Below are 12,907 nucleotides of genomic sequence, written 5' to 3'. Positions count from 1 at the left end.
CACACTCTTGAGCCACTAGGAATACCACTTCACAAACTATACCTCAAAGTTTTTTTTTTTTTTTTATTGTTTATTTATTTATTTCTATTCTACAGATTAATACTACAAACTATATACATGTATTGCCTTTAACAAAGTTTGGCAGATTAAATTATAATGAAATGATAACGCTGATAAATAAATGGTAATTATATAAAATAAAGAAGAAGAAGTCCTGAATAATGTGTGCTTGTGATTCATGATTATTAAATAGATATGTGTATAGTGTGTATGACTATGTGAGACTGTTATGAGTTGTGAGTAGTGTGTAATGTTCAGTCTAATGGGCATCGTTCTCAGCTTGGGACATGTGCTCGATCACTGAGTTAATAAATTTATTACTGCTGATGAAAAAAATGTCAATATCTTTAAATTTTTTTTCGTATAAATTTACTATCCTGTGCAAAACAGAATGTCTGCCATAATAAGTACGCGGTTGGCCAACGTCGAAAAGGCGTCTACTCCGTGTATGTGCTGTACTGGCCCATACTCCGATCCGTCCGGTCAAAAGCGAAAAATCTATTGCAGAGTTAGCGACATCGACTAATAATTTCATGTCTGCTACTTTCCGTCTTTCTTCAAGGGTAAGAAGACCAAAATATGTAAGTCTATCCTGGTATTCGTCCTTTCTTCGAAGAACATAATTTAGGCGACGTGTAAAGGACCGCTGAATAGACTCTAATTGAGATATGTAAGTAACATACGATGGGGACCAGATCGGTGAGGCGTACTCCATAATGCTACGAACATAAGCAAAATACAAAATTTTATGGGAGGCAATTTTTTTAAAACTTTTAACATTTCTATGTAAAAATCCAAGCATTCTATAAGCTTTTTGTGTTATATAATCATAGTGACAATTGTACAAAAGCTTACTATGCATCATTACTCCAAGATCACGGACGTGCTCAACTCTGGAAATAGTGGTACCATTAAGATAATAGTTCTGAGAGATAAAATTACGTTTTCGGGTATATGTGATAGTTTGGAATTTGTTGACATTTAACTCCAGTCGATTGATTCTACAGTAATCTGAGAGTCTATGAAGGTCTGATTGAAGTTTGTCGCAATCAGCCAAACTATTAATGGGAAAAAATATTTTTTGATCATCCGCGAACATTAAAATTTTGGAGTAGATGAAGCAAGTCTCAACATCATACAGATAAATATTGAAAAGCAAGTCAGAGGGTATGCGATCAAAGTTTGATTTAATGATTCCAATCCTAACTGCTTGTAATCTGTCCTTTAGATAAGAGATCAACCATCTCAGAAGGTGACCATGTACACCTACACCCATTAATTTCGATATTAAGATACCATGGTCAATACGGTCAAAACATTTAGAATAATCGGTGTACACAACGTCAACCTGAGAGCCCCCATCCATGTATTAAGTTACGCAGTCTGTGAATGCAGCGAGGTTGGTGACGGTTGATCTCTTTCGCATAAAGCCGTGTTGAGAGGATGGAATGTAAGCTGCGACAGCTGGATACAGCTGGTTATGGACAACGGACTCAAATAATTTTGCAAAAACTGACAATATTGATATAGGTCTATAATTTTCAACTTTTTGTCGTGAGCCACTCTTGTGAATAGGAATAATATGAGATTCTTTCCGTTTATCGGGAAAGACGCCTGTATTGACAGATTGCCTAAAAATTATAGCAAGAGGTATTGCAAGTACCACATTATTTTACAAATAAATGAGGAATACCGTCACTTCCAGTCCCTTTGTTAATATTTAAATTACACATATATTTAAGAACTATATTTTTAGAAATTTCTATGAAGCCAATTGTGTTACTAAAATTTGTCTGCGAAGTAGGAAAAGTAATATTATAATTGTTGGAGTTATGGGGTTGATTCTACACTGAGAGAAAATATTCCAAAAAGCTGATACAGACCTCTTGGCCACCGTTAGCCACAATATCGCCGTATGATACCTGGGCGGGAAACGCCTTGGCGCTCCAATTATTTTAATGCGCAATCTAAACCCTCCAAAACTTTGCAATGGAACCAGACTTAAGCTTCAGGTCAGAAGCCTCCGTTTTTACTGGCGTCAACCAAGGGTAAACAGTCTTTATTCCGTCTAGTCTTGATACGATCGGATTACCAATTTGAATTGAAACGTGTAATCTACGGTTAAACTATGCTACGCGATGACAATTAATAAAGCACAGGGCCAAACTTTGAAACTAGCCCGTATAGATCTCAGAAATGATTGTTTCTTGCGTAGCCAGTTGTATGTGGCGTGCTCCAGAGTCAGTTCACCAGTTTTTTTTTCCACCCAAAAGAAGAACAAGAAATGTTGCTTACAGGGAAGTTAAAAAAAAATATTGATCCCACGTTGATTTTTATTTGTCCTCTTTCGTCTCACAGCCAGAAAAAAAATGTGAATTCCAGCAATATTCTAGATAGATATAGAGATATTATATACCGATTACCCGAGACCAAACGATGGCTTGAATCATGAACATATTACAGGATATTATGTTCTTGCAGATTGCGGCACAGCTATCTTAGGTTGTCTCAAAAGTAGAACAATAAAGCTTGGCACAAAAATATAATAAACGGACCAAGTACATAGTAAAATTATCTTGATTTCGAAGTCCATGCATCAAGATGAAGGTGGAGAAAGCGGTAGATAAAAGTTAGGATTTTAAGCATAAATAAGATTGTTTGATTATCATAATATAAAGAATATAAATAATTAAATAAATTAAATAAAAAGCCTTTATTGTTGTTAACAAGTTTTACACAGAGTAGTTTCGTGTGCCTAAAATTAATTTACTTATGACTACTATCTAAGAAACACATTTTGACTTTTAACTAGAGTTTAACTAATATACTAACAATTTTAATATCTATTGATTATCGGTAAACGATAGTTCGGTTACAACTTGTCTTCCGACAAAGGCCTCCTCTAAAGCTCTCCAGTCTTTTCTCATTTTTGCAGTGCGAGTCCATGTTGAACCCGCTATTTTCTTAACGTCATCCTCCCATCTCTTAGCCTGTCTTCCTCTATGTCTCCTTCCGTCTAAGGGGTAGCATTCTGTGATAAGTTTTGTCCATTTTTCTTCCTTTTCTCTCATCATATGCCCTGTCCACCTCCACTTCAGCTGTTTGTATGTTGTGTATGCATTCTTAAACTTGGTTTTACTTTTGATGACTATTAATTTTTCTCGGTCTTTTCTTTTGACACCTGTTGTACTTCTTTCTATGCTGTTTTGACAAACTTTAATTTTATTTGCTAGATGTTCGGTCAATGCCCAAGTTTGACACCCGTATAGTAAACATGGTAGAATGCACATATTATATACCTTCCTCTTTTCTTTCATAGACATATCAACCAATATCTTTTCCAAGTATTGGTAACTTTTCTTTCAATCTCTTTTTCCATGCAGCCTTCAGTAAATATGAGGTCCTAAGTATACATATTCCTGTACGTACTCTATTTGTTCATTATTTACTTTTATCGTGTCTGTTTGTGATGAGTTTGTCATGATTTTTGTTTTATTTAAATTCATCGATAGTCCAGCTTTGTTACTTACATCTGCTAGTTGTTGTAGCATCATTTATATTTATCTTGAATTTTCCGAGAATATTATTAAGTCGTCTGCAAGGCGTAGGTGGCTCAAGTTTTCACCGTTTATGTTTAGTCCCTCATTTGTCCAGTCTAGGTGAGATAGGGTTTCCTTGGCGTACACGTCTCATGATAGGGAATTCTTCGCCTATATCTTCTAACTTGACTTGCGCAGTACTCTTGGTGTATACATTACGAATTAATCGTATATATTTTATTTGTACACCCTGTATTTTAAGTGCATCCCAGATATATCCGTGTTCTAGTGTGTCGAATGCTTTATTGAAATCGATAAACCCTAGGTAGTAGCTTTTGTTGTATTCTTTATATTTTTGTAATATTTGTCTAAGGGAGACTCGCTTCTTGCTGTTTGTGTTTACTTTTCTAGGCATCGTTTTTAGTTGATTTAGTAGTTTGTTGTATTTTTCTTGTATTGATACGCCTTCTTTACTGTCTATTGATATTTGTAAATTATTAAGTAGGGCTTCTGGTTCGCCTTTGTATTGAATAACTGCATATTTATTATGAAATCGTCTTGTTTTCTTAGGGTATATCTCTGTCAGTGTAGCTCGAATCATTCTATGGTATGTGTTAAAATTTAAAAAAAATTTCTATTGTTAGTCATAATAAAGTCGATTTCGTTCTTATAAAGACCGTTCGGTGAGATCCATGTCCATTTATGTCTTAATTTCTTTTTATAAAAGCTATTTAGGATACTTAGTCTGTTTTGTAATGAAAAATTTACCAACCTTGTAACTTCTAACATTTTTGCTTCTCGTTCCAAACCCGTAACTTCCTATGTTAAGTTCTTCTTCGATATTTTGTGTACCGATTGGGCCATTAAAATATCCCATTATTTACGTTTTTATATGCAATTTCAATTGTATTTTGGAGGTCTTCGTAAAATTTCTCGATTTTTGTTATGTCTTCCTTTTTGCTAGATTCCGTTGGTGAATATGCCTGGATAATGGACCAATTTTCTTCTTTTTATATATTAAGTTTAATGATATGAATTGCGATACGTTCAGTTATTCCCCTTAGTTCTTCTATTTTGTTTATAAGATGTCTTTTAATCATGAATCCTATTCCATACATACCCGGCGTCTCTCCTTTATGATATAATATATACTTTCCATGATATTCTATATGTTCTCCAAATCTTCTCATTTCGCTGATTCCTATAATATCCCATTTTATTTCTTGTATAGCTAGTTCCAGTTCTTCAAGTTTTTCTGGTGTTCTAAGAGATCGGCAGTTGATGGTTGCTATTTGAATATCATTCGTTTTCTTTTTAGTAACGTTGACGTTATTTTTAACCTAGATGGTCGTGGTCATTTTCCCCACGATAATGTGTTGTTTATGTTATAGGTGTGTTGTGTTTTCCGTTCACCGATATTTACTTGTTATTGCTTATTATCTATTGAGTTTGAGGGAAGAGAATTGCTTCTAATTCGCATTTAATCATAAGCATTTAATCTATTGACGTTCGATGGCATGAAGGTTTGTTGTTTCCTTGGTTAGTTATTATTTTCTGGGGATGTTGTTGTTTTTCTTACCCGTTTTTCATTGTTTGTATTACTTTTTCCTTTTATTATTATTTTATCGAATTTTAAGTATGCGATATTTCCTTTCTTTCTCTCCTCTATAAGTTGGGGCTGCAGCGTTTTCCTTCTCTGCATTTCCTTAGAATAATTTTCTGAAATGTATATATGAAATCTTTATGATTTTTCTTCATTTACATTATTTCGTTCTTTTTCCATTCATTCACGAAAGATACCATAGTAGGTCTTGAATTATCACCTGCTTTTACAATGCGATAGATGTTATTCACATCGAGATCTTCAATATTTATGCTTAAGTCGGTTTTAAAAACTTTTTTCACTTTTTGTAGTACTACTAGGTTAGACTTTTCGTCCTCTTTTATACCAAAAACTATTAAATTATTCTGTTTCTTAGCTCTTTTTAAGCTTTTCAGCTTTTTATCGACGTTTTCTAATTTTGTTTTTAGGATTTTATTTTCTGCTATGATAGGTTGTAATTTTTCATCCATTCTCTCCATTATTTTGTTAGTTATATTAGTTTATATTAGTTAGTTATATCAGTCACGCGGTTACTCGTTACCTAAAGTAGTGGTGTTTTTATGTTGCTCCGCGAAGAATAATCTTAAAGTGATAAAATAAGTGGACTTTAAGCGTACAACAATACAGTGCTAAAAGGTATTATTAATAATTGAAACGTATTGGTATATTATACTCGGATTAGTGCAAAAACGGCTCAAATAACAATAGCACATTATAATTAAATATAAACACCTCAAACAGTACGTGAATACAAGCAGTGACATTCTAGTCAAACCAGTTCTGAACGGCTGCAAGCAGTGAGACGTGAATCGTCAGTCAGTGCAGCACGTAAATAACACGGTGCTGCGTTTACTACTACTCGCCTGTTTAGTACGTTTACACCCTTACACTAATCTACTTGCATATTTTTTTTTGTCACCTAATATGTACAAGTGTATGCGATGTGATGCTGAGTTCCGGGATGGAGTCCAATGCTCCTTGACTTTCCTTGTGCTGGTATCACCGAGGGTGGCTACCGTGAGCTGGGTGAAGGTAGAAGAAACAGTTGGAAGTGCGTGAATTGTAGGAGTGCCGGAGCTGCCAGCCCCCTCCCATCTTCAACGGAAAAGCAACCGCTGCTCCCAAAATCACCTACACCAGCCGATATTGATAGCATTACCGTCGAGTTGAAGCGCCTGTCTGCTCAGATGGAATCCCTACCGTCGCTAATCACTAGCATCAAAGCTATAGAGGCTGATATCGCAGATATCAAAAACATGAAAGCAGGCATTGCCGAGCTAAAGCTACTTAAACCAGAGCTTTGCGAAGTGAAGACTTCTTTAGAGTTTGCCCAGAATTCAGTGGAGTCTCTAACATGTAGTTTCACGGAGGTCAACAAAGAAGTGAAAGGTTTAATAAAGGCGAAGGAAGACGTTCAAGCGTTGCAACAGCGGTTTGCGAATCTTGAAATCTCTATGCAGGAAACGGAGCAACGATCTAGGATCAACAATATAGAAATAAAGGGTGTCCCTATGCGTCCATCTGAAAATCTCTTTGAGGTCTTTGACAAACTAGGAAGCAATATTGGATGTATCATCCCCAAAGAGCAAATAAACTACATTTCAAGAGTCCCTATGCGCAATGACAAGCCTAATAAGAACATTATAGTTTAGGTGCATAACAGATACCTAAAAGATGACTTCGTTGCTGCAGCAAAGAAGCGTACATTGATACCCACCGACCTGGGCCTACAGGTTGTAAACAGGGTTTACGTGAACGATCACCTCACGTATACATATAAGATGCTCTTAAATAAAGCAAAGAGGCTAAGTAAGGAGCGGGATTTTTCCTACATCTGGCTCAAGGGGTGCAAAATATTTGCTCGAAAAAACCCTACTTCTCATATTATATCAATTGCATCAGAATCAGATCTCAAAAAGATTTCATAATCAAATTAGTTGTAAGCTATAGTTTTATAAAGTTTCAGCTTGTGATATTTTCTACTAATAATCCCTTTAATCGTATTGTAAGTTTCAGAAGGGCCGATTTGCCAGCAGTTCAATACTATGCTTACTTACGTGCCATGCCAATATCGTGTTTTTTTGGTCGGCCAGCCTTACATCTCTGCGTTTCTCCCATTGTGCCTATAGTAGACACTAATGATTTAATTAAACTAGTTTCTTTATTTTATTACTTATATTTTTGTGGTTTTATGGACTGTTTCTTGCGCTTTATTCTGTCATTTAATTTTCTAACTATTCTATACCTATGCAATATTTGTTATAATGATGGTCAAAATCTACTATCAAAACGTACGTGGTTTACGTACTAAAACATCGGCTTTCTATCGAAAAATTTGCTTAAATACTTATGATATTGTGTGTTTGACAGAAACATGGTTAATTGATGGAGTGCATGACAGTGAACTCTTTGATGATCGCTACGTTGTTTATAGACGTGACCGTAACTATGGTAAGACCAAGCAAACTTTGGGGGGTGGGGTATTAATCGCGGTAATAAGAGAGCTGGCTTCCGAATGTCGCAGTGACTGGTGCTCGAATGTTGAGGATATATGGGTGACGCTGACATTGCAATGCCGTAAGCCTGTAATTAAGTATAAATTGCATTTATGTACTGGTTATTTTTGTAACCAAAGGTCAGATAACTCATTACCTGTACAATTAATATCCTTTTCGGAACACCTTACCGATCTTGTTTTAAATAACCCATACGATAAGTTTATATTATTAGGAGATTTCAATATGCCGAACCTAAGGTGGAATCAATGTAATGAAAATTCGTCCTATACTGTTTTTAATGTACAAGGCCCACACCAAGTAAATTTTTTTGATAATATTAATTTAAGTTACTTATCGCAATATACATAACCACATACCTAACGTAAATGACAGAATATTAGATTTAATTTTTTGTAATAGTGAAGTATTTGTCTCGTCCTGTCCTAACCCCCTAGTACCTGAAGACCAGCATCACCCAGCTCTCTGCATTTTAGCCGACTTTGTGCAGCTTCATACTTTAAGACCTCGACCCTATACAAAGTTTTTATATAATTCGGGTGATTATGACTCAATTATATCAAAGCTGAGTGTAATTGATTGGCATCTCGAACTATCCCATTCCTATAGATCCCTTGAACAAGCGGTGACCTTTTTCTATGGCATCTTAAACGACTTAAAAAATCAGTATATACCCTCAAAAATAATTACCCCGTCACGTAAATATCCTCCTTGGTATAAAAAGCCACTCATTAAAATTGTAAAAGAGAAATACAAATTCCATTCTAAATACAAGATGTACGGTAACAGATCAGACTTCAATTCCTTTATAACTCTCAGGGAACGTGGTAAAGCCTTAGAATAGAACATGTTCTCAGATTATATTTCCAGTATAGAAAAAAATATCTGCACAAACCCAAGAGCTTTTTGGTCATACATAAAATCTAAAAACCACAATAGCTCATTGCCTGCGGTTTTACGCTTTGGGGAGCGCTCCTCAGACCATGGGGAAGACATTTGCAATATGTTTAATGATTACTTCTATTCCAATTTCCTAGATAATAATTATAATGACTACTCTTCACATGAAATTGCAAATAACAATTTTACAGCAACAGATATTCATGATGTTGAAATTTTGCCCCAGGAATTGTATAAATTATTAAAATCACTCAATCTAGCAAAATCTGCTGGCCCAGATAACATCCCTGCAGTGTTTGTTGTAAATTGTGCCAGGAGTCTTGTCATTCCCCTCACCTTGTTGTTCAAACGCTCTCTATCAGAGGGAGTGGTACCTAAAATTTGGAAAACGGCTTACATTACTCCGATACACAAAAAGGCCCTAAAGATATAGTTACAAATTATAGACCTATATCTTAATTATGCTTATTTGACAAAATTTTAGAGAGAGTTGTTTATAAGCAATTATATAATTGCTAAAAACACACTTTTAGCTCAGAGCAACATGGTTTCTTAAAAGGATGATCCACTGTTTCAAACCTTATTATTTGTAGCGACTATCTGGCTGTCCATAAATCAGAACCTTCACAAATTGATGTCATATATACGGATTACAGTAAATGTTTCGATAGAATTGACCACTTACTATTATTGCGTAAGTTGCAGTCTGTTGGTATACGTGGTAATCTGTTCAGATGGTTTACATCATATGTACAAAACAGGTGCCAGACCGTCCTACTACAAGGCTACGCATCGTCAACAATCCTGATCCCATCAGGAGTTCCTCAAGGATCACTTCTAGGTCCCCTTCTTTTTAATATATTTATAAACGATATTTCTTCATACTTTCTTAATTCAAAAATATTATTATATGCTGACGATATGAAGATACTATCTCCTATCAGATCACTTGAATGTGCACAACACCTACAGGATGATCTCGATAGATTTGAAAATTATTGCTTAGAAAATAAATTAGATTTAAATGTTAATAAATGTTATATAACTTCATATACTAGAAAATCTACTCCCATTAAATTCAATTATAGATTAAAATATTCGTTTCTACAAAGAGTCCACTCGATTCGCGACCTAGGAATTGTATTTGATACTAAATTAATTTTTGACGATCACATTAACTCGATCATAAGTAAGGCATCTAAATCCTTCGGTTTTATCTTACGTATGTCTTCAGAATTTAAATCCAATAAAGCCATAAAAATATTATACTGTGCATATGTTAGAAGTCACTTAGAATACGCCTCACAAGTGTGGAACCCCGTCTACAATATATACATTAGACGTATTGAAGCGTTACAAAAACGGTTTCTGCGTCATCTTCAATTTAAAATAAAAGCATATCTTCCGAACTACAATCAGCGCTGTCAAAAATTCCATATTCTGCCATTGGAAGTGAGGAGACGTATAACCGATCTCATTTACTTAATGAATATAGCGCCCTTGCTATATTCATTAAGTATATATATACAGTATATAATGGACAGTCGACCGAACAGGGGTTCGGTCGACTGTATATTGAACTGCTCGCGCGCATTGGTCTTCAGGTTCCGTTTGCTTCACTCCGGAGACCATGCTGCCTGCATGTTCCCGGAGCTAGAACTAATTATAGACAAAATAGTTATCTACTGCGGGCTGGTCGGTCCTTCAACGACTTGTCTAAGCTATTAGACCTGGATTTGTTCACCTCTCTAATTAGGTAGGTAAAACAGCTCCTTACCGAGAACTTTTTCAATCAGGTGTAATTGTAAATTTGAGATATTTTGTTAATTTATTTTTGTCTCTTTATCATTTTATATAATTTTCGAATTTGTTGTCCACTTAACTCTTACATCATATATCGATTTCTATCTGTGAAAACTTTTAATTGTCCTTCTGTAATTATGTATGTAACTTATATTTTTTAACCTAGCTGTAAGTTTTCCAAAAAATGTAAAAAAAAATAAAAAAAAAATAGTTAGTTTTGTAAGTTTTTGCATTTCATTTTTCACTTTGTCAAATAAAAGTTGAAATTGATCATCCTTTTGTGTTTGTTGTTAAAAAAATTATCTGTGTATAATGGAACGTGATGAGTATTCGTTCTTATCTTTCTTAGGTTGGTAAAACTGGTAATGTCATATGACGTCTTGGCACTATTGACAGTATTGTATTGGCAATGACACTATAGTGGGTATTATCTATGATTGACACATTTTCTAACCTCAGTAATCCAGCCGGCGACTTTTTAACACAAAATAATGCAGTTTAATGTCCAGGATCACTTGTAGTCAACAACTCTGCCGCACTCACAACACTCCACTCTTAATATAAAGAATATTTATTAATAAATCACAATCACAGATAGGTCTATTAACTATCCTATCAACAGTTTAAATTTATCATCTTAATATAGACCGCTATACAAGTAAAAAAATCACAATCAAAATCACAGATCACTAACATTAAATATTAAGTTTTAAAATGTAAAGTAAATAATAATCACAGGTCAGTTGCATTAATTTTAACATTTTTTATTTTAAAATAGTTTTTTAAATTTATATTACAATTTGAATTAGTAAAATTTGAATCAGTTAAAAGGCTCCTATTTCCGTTAATTCATTTCTTGTATTGAGTTCATTAATAATTTTTTTCGTCAAAAATAAGATTTTTAATTTATTTTGTATGCTGTCCGTACAAAACATGTTGTAAAACACATAAATTACTACCCAAGGCGAATAAAGAATAAAAAGTGGGGCAAAACAAGAATAAAATAATAAATTATTAATTATTCTAATTTTCGAGACGAAACAGGAATAAAATCTTGGTTCGAAAAAAGAATTTTTTGTGTGGGGCGAACCTTTGCGGGGCGAAACAGGAACAAATCATAATAAGATTAATAATTTGACTCTAAATTCCTATCATAATTATAAATAGGTAAGTTTGTGAGTGTGTGTGTATGTTTATTACTTCTTCACGCAAAAATTACTGCATTCTGTGAGCCATTCATGTTTGCCGTGCAAAGCCCCTAGGAGTTACAAAAATACATATAATGTATATCGTCGCAAATACTATAACACACCTACGTATTATAAAAACGAAAATAATAAGATAAATAATTTTACTCTAAAATTAAATCATAAATCATCATTACATTGTGATGTCAAATTATTGTTAAAAAGCATTAATTGAGTTGTGCTCGGGCTGTAGTAAGGTACGGACTTCTCTGGGTCGTCGTAACTTTGCCTGTGGAATATATGAAGGTGATGAAATACACGTACAGTTTTCTTTCGACGATCCAATTAAGAGTCACCAGCATGTCGACAATTGTGACGTCACACCTTTAAAAACAATACGGAGACTCTTCTTCTTCATCGGAGGTTGAATAAACGATAAAAGTTCTCTTAATTTGGTAAGACTTGAATTTACCGATTATTCAATGTTATTTTTGAAGGTAGTTTTAAAAGAAAAAAAAGAGCTTCATGGCTACTGTTTTCAAAGCCGTGTGAAAGCGAAAAAATATTTTTTGCCACCCTCAATACGTACAAATTGAATTAAGTATTTGAATTTATATATTCATTTTTGTGAAAATAAGTTCAGGCTACCGTCAATATTTTAGACTTAGCTTTTGTGTTAGTAATTAAAAAGATACCGTGTCCAATGAGTGTTGATCACTTTTTTGTAGCAAAACCTATGAGAATTCAATTGTTCAGTGATTTACTATTTTGTGATTTTATTTTCTGTAAATCATAGTTGTAAATTTACTGATGCGTTAAGCTAATGCTATTGCCTTGAGACATATCATAACTTGTGAGTTTTCGGAAAGTGACGAGAAATAATTCCCATTATGCTGAACATGAGAGAAACTTTAATTATGCGCGGTTGCGTCCATTGCAGTCATGATCTCTGCGAGCTTGACTTTCATTGTGGTGGATTACAATGATGGCAGCCATTAAAAGGGGGCAACATTGCCGAAAATCGGACTTTAAGGCTGAGATCTAAGGAGCGTACTTAGACTTTGCTCAGACTTTACTCAACTAAAATTCAGCTGAGTGTAAGCTTAGCATAATGTTTGATTGAATTTTGAATGAGCTTAAGAAGTTCGCGTTTAATCACATATTCAGTAAAGTGTAACTACACTCGATATATTATAGATCTCAGTCTTAGTCTCATGATGCAGTTAGTGGAAGATCTGGCCGTGGTTGCAACTGACCTTGTGCCAACCAATAGAGAGCCACATTTTTTGTGAGTGTCTT

Source organism: Leptidea sinapis, chromosome 36 (assembly GCF_905404315.1).
Source record: "Leptidea sinapis chromosome 36, ilLepSina1.1, whole genome shotgun sequence".
Lineage (NCBI taxonomy): Eukaryota > Metazoa > Arthropoda > Insecta > Lepidoptera > Pieridae > Leptidea > Leptidea sinapis.
This window is presented reverse-complemented; position numbering follows the sequence as displayed.